The sequence below is a fragment of the Momordica charantia genome, unplaced genomic scaffold (assembly GCF_013281855.1).
Source record: "Momordica charantia cultivar OHB3-1 unplaced genomic scaffold, Mcharantia_2.0 BLBB01000067.1, whole genome shotgun sequence".
NCBI classification, from domain to species: domain Eukaryota; kingdom Viridiplantae; phylum Streptophyta; class Magnoliopsida; order Cucurbitales; family Cucurbitaceae; genus Momordica; species Momordica charantia.
Genome location: NW_028275223.1, coordinates 32,842 through 37,553, shown reverse-complemented (window position 1 = coordinate 37,553; position 4,712 = coordinate 32,842). Strand labels below are relative to the sequence as shown.

At 40.9% G+C, this 4,712-nt stretch overlaps 1 non-coding gene across 1 annotated transcript; it reads left to right on the top strand.

Moving 5' to 3' along the window:
- The first annotated feature begins 2,693 nt into the window (after positions 1 to 2,693).
- LOC148207811 (small nucleolar RNA R71) lies at positions 2,694 to 2,800 on the top strand. The gene has a single exon (XR_015787637.1). It is a non-coding gene; the product is annotated as a small nucleolar RNA R71 (small nucleolar RNA).
- The last annotated feature ends 1,912 nt before the right edge of the window (positions 2,801 to 4,712 follow it).

The following is a 4,712-nucleotide window of genomic DNA, read 5'->3' as shown; positions in this document are numbered from 1 at the left end:
TACCTTCACGTACAATAAAATGGCACTTCTCCCAATAAGCACAAGGTTAGTCTCTTCACACCTTTTAAAACATTCTCTAAGTTTTCTAAACAAACGTCAAACGACTCACAAACACAGAAAAATCATCCATAAAAATCTCTACCGTGCTTTCTATGATGTCTAAAAAAATAGCGGTCATGCATCTTTGGAAGGTTAGGGAGCATTACAAAGACCGAACGACATTCTCCGGAGCTATAGTAATCTGGTTGTAACCCGAATACCCATCGAGGAAACAATAACATTCCTTCCCTGCAAGACGATCAAGCATTTGGTCAATAAAGGGTAATGGAAAATGGTCTTTAGAGTTACCTTGTTTAACCGACGGTAGTCCATAACACACTCTCCAACCAGTCACCGTTCTAGTTGGAACAACTCTTGTCGTCGTTTCTAATCATCGTCATACCACCCTTTTTGAAAACGCATTGAACCGGGCTAACCCAACTGCTATCTGAAATGGGGTAGATCACTCCAGCATCTAACCATTTTATGATTTCCTTTTTGACCACCCTTTTCATTTTCGGGTTAAGCCTCCTTTGGCACTCGATAGAATGGTGGCTCCTTCCTACAATGTGCATGCAAAATGTAGGGCTAATTCCTCTTATGTACGCTATGGTGCATCCAATAGCCCTCTTGTACTTTGATAAAACCTGAAAAAGGAAAGATTCATGTTCATTAGACAAATATGAAGAAATGATAACGGGCAAAGTATCGTTTAAACCCAAATAAGCATATTTTAAATGAGAAAAGTAGGGGTTTCTTTTCCAATTCTGGAGGTTCAATGATGGAAGGTTGCAAGGCCTTCAAATCCGCTATTGTCGGCCAAAACCAAAACGCTTAAGTTGGGGCAAAATTGCGCCAGGCGCAATTTTGGATTTTTTTCTGCGGCTCCAAATCTGCTTCCAAGTCTTCCACCATCATTTGCTGGAGTTCCTCCATGATTGCTCCTATTATAGAGTACTCCTTGACTTCATCCGGGAGACGCATCGCATCGAGGACATTGAAGGTTACCTGTTCATCATTGACCTTCATCGTGATCTCTCCTTTCCTAACATTGAAAACTATATCTCCAGTTGCTAAGAATGGCCTCCCAAGAATGATCGGCACCTCAAGATCTGCTTCACAATCCAAAATTATGAAATCGGCAGGAAAAATAAACTTATAAACTTTAACAAGCACATCTTCTATTTTTCCTTCCGGTTTCTTTATGGATCTATCAGCTAGTTGTAAAGTGACAGTAGTGGGACGAGCTTCTCCTATATTTAACTCTTTAAGACAGAAAGAGGCATAAGATTAATGCTTGCTCCTAAGTCACACAATGCTCTTCCTAGGTTCTTACCTCCTATTGAGCAGGGGATGGTAAAACTACCTGGGTTCTTACATTTAACAGGCAATGGATTCCCTAGAGCATCACTACTACACTTTGTCAAGGCTACCGTCTCATGCTCACCTAACTTCTTACGCCTAGATATGATGTCCTTTAAAAACTTAGTGTAGTTAGGCATTTGTTCTAAAGCATCTATGAGAGGTATATTGATATGCAACTGTTTTAGAATCTCAAAGAACTTCTTAAAATGACCATCCTGATTCTTTTTAACTAGCCTTTGGGGGAAAGGTGGAGGAATCTTAATATTACCTACCTGTGGAGTAGTGCTGGGCACTACTTGTTTACCTTTATCCGCCTTCTTATCTTTTTCTTCTGAACTTACAGGTTCTGTTTTCTCTTCTTGTTGTGGATTGGAGGTGGATGCAGGAGGAACAGGTGTAACTACATGAGTTCATTCGTCTGGAAGTGAGGGTCCTTCATAACTTAATCCGCTTCTTGTGATAACCGCTTTACAGTGCTCATTTCCCTCACGATCTCGCTTCGGGTTTTCTGTGTGTCCAGGCAATGTACCTTGGGGTCTAGATTTCTGGTCATTTGCAATCTGCCCCACTTGCATCTCCAAGCTTCTTATCGCAGCATCAGTTCTTGTCATGAACTCTTTCATCATGGCCTCCAAACTTGCGTTGCTACCACTTTGCTGAGTAGTATTTTGACCTCTTTGATTGTATTGTTGAGGCTGTGACGCCGGTTGAGTGGGAAAACCAGGAGGAGTATAATTTTGCTTGTATTGTTGAGCGGGTGCTTGTGCAATGCTACTAGCTACTCCTTGGTCACTCCAGGAAAGTTTGGATGGTGCCTCCATCCAGGGTTGTAAGTGTTTGAATACGGGTTGAAATTCCGCTGGGCACCTTGACCTACATAAAAAATAGACGCTAGATTAGCTGGACAGTTCTCATACAAGTGGTTATCTCCACAATAGACACAAGATATATCTGAAATTTTCAAAATAGGAGAGGGTTCAGGTATCGCCGATGTGACGGTTTTGGTTTCCTTCTCCACTGTCAACTGCTTTTAACATTTGGTTCATAGCCGCCATTTGGGCTTGCATTGAAGCTACTGTGTCTAACTCAAGATTCCAGCTGATACTTGCTTCTTTGGTAATGACCTTCCTATTTCGCCTTGGTCATTAATTTCTGTCATCTTATTCAAGATATCAACGATCTCATTTACCGACTTCTCTAACAACGAGCCATTGGCTGCGATGTTCAACATCATCCTTGATGAACGATCCAATCCTCTATAGAATTGTTCAATATGCACACATGCGGGCAATCCATGGCTCGGGCATCTTCTAAGTAACTCCTTAAAATGCTCCCAAGCTTCTTGAACTGCTTCGTTCTCCTTCTGTCTAAAAGACACAATGTCCTCTCGGAGGTCTGCGTTCCTGGTCAAGTGTGTGATACTTTGCCAAAATTTCTCCGTCAGTTCTGCCCATGTGTTGATAGAATTTGGTTCTAACGCGTTTAGCCAAGTCCTTGCACCATCCCTGAGAGAAAAAGGAAACATTTTTAATCTTAGTGCATCCTCAAAAACACCAGGAAGTTGAAATTCATTAGCTATTTCAATAAAGGATTTGAGATGGGAGTAAGGATCTTCATTAGTCAATCCTCTGAACTGGCCCATCGTCTGTAACATCTGGAACATGACTGGTTTGAGCTCGAACTGTGCGGCTTGGGGTAAAAGATTATTTATCCCTGAATTTAGGTCGTGGAACGCATGAGTGACATAATTCCGCATGGCTACATCTCGATTATCTGCTAAAAGGATCGGATTAGGAATTTCTCCTGCTCGGTTTGCTGCTCCTTCATCTGCCATATCTCCATTCACAGGTGGATTTTTGGCGGGTGGAGGATCTTGTGCATTTCTATTCATCTCGATGGTCTCTTCTTCTTCAACTTCTTTTTTTTTTTTACTTTCTTTCTCTTTTCTCAACCTCTGCTCACGCCTTCTCCTCTAAGGGTTCTTTCAATCTCTGGATCAAAGGTCAACCAACCAGATCCTGTGCTCATACACAACTCCCTTAAAGGTTAGATATAACAGTTAATTCCAAGGACAGAGGTATGCAACAATCACACAATGAAATAATTCACTTGAAAGAATATGATTGAAACTCAAGTCCCCAGCAACGGCGCCAAAAACTTGTTGGGATTTTCTCTACCTTTAAAAAGATTAGAGACTCGTGCAAGCGCACACGGTCACAAGTAATACTCGGAAGTAATCCAAGGTCGAATCCTCGGGGACTTGTTGCTTTTCAAAATCAAGTAATGCAGTGAAATAGTTCAAATATGCAATTGTGATTTAGGAAGAAAATAATGGTGAAATGTTGTTGTTTGGGGTTTTAACTATCAAGCAATTTAATGAAACTCAACCTCCTTGTCTCCTACCTTAGTTTTGATGCAAAACATGGAAAACACACTATGTTGGGAAAATGCACCAGGCGCAATTCCTGACTTTTCTTGGGATTTGAGTTCTACTCTTCACTACCGCTTTTGGTTGCTGCAGAGGCTAGGTAACCTACAATCATATTCCTATGTGTGATTAAATCCTAGAGAATATCTACCAACTCATTTGCATTATGGGTCAGAGGGCCTATTCCTAGGACCATATTTTATGCGCTTATTCCTAACTAACATCCCATATTGGTTTCCTATTATTTTACCTAACTCACCTTTCCCAAGGTTGGGCTTTAGTGTATAAATCAAGTTCCCACTGGCCAAATGGAAAAAAGACGTAAAGAGAAGTTTTTAGAAACCAACCCAAAAAAGTGCCAGGTGCAATCTGGCCAAAATCCCGAGCGTGCTGAAAATCAAAACATTTGACTAAGGCATTCCACAAGGAGGTTGATAACTAATTTAGAACATAATTAAATGAAAGTAAATTTAGAGGTGGAGCTTTTTGATGTATTGGGCATGGACTTCATTGGACCATTTCCTCCATCTAATGGGAACCTTTCATTTTATTAGCAGTCGATTATGTATGAAAATGGGTCGAGGCAATGGCATGCGGCAATAGTGATGCCAAAGTGGTAGCAAAGTTTCTCCACAAGCAAAATATTCACGAGATTTGGTACACCCAGAGTTGTGATCAGTGACAAAGGCTCCCATTTTATCAACAAAGCTATAGCATCTCTCTTTGCTAAGTATAACATCAGACATAAAGTATCCACAGCTTATCACCCCCAGTCAAATGGGCCAGCTGAGATATCTAATAGAGAGATCAAGAACATATTGGAAAAAGTGGTTAGCACAAATCGAAAAGATTGAGCGATGAAATTGGACGATGCGTAATG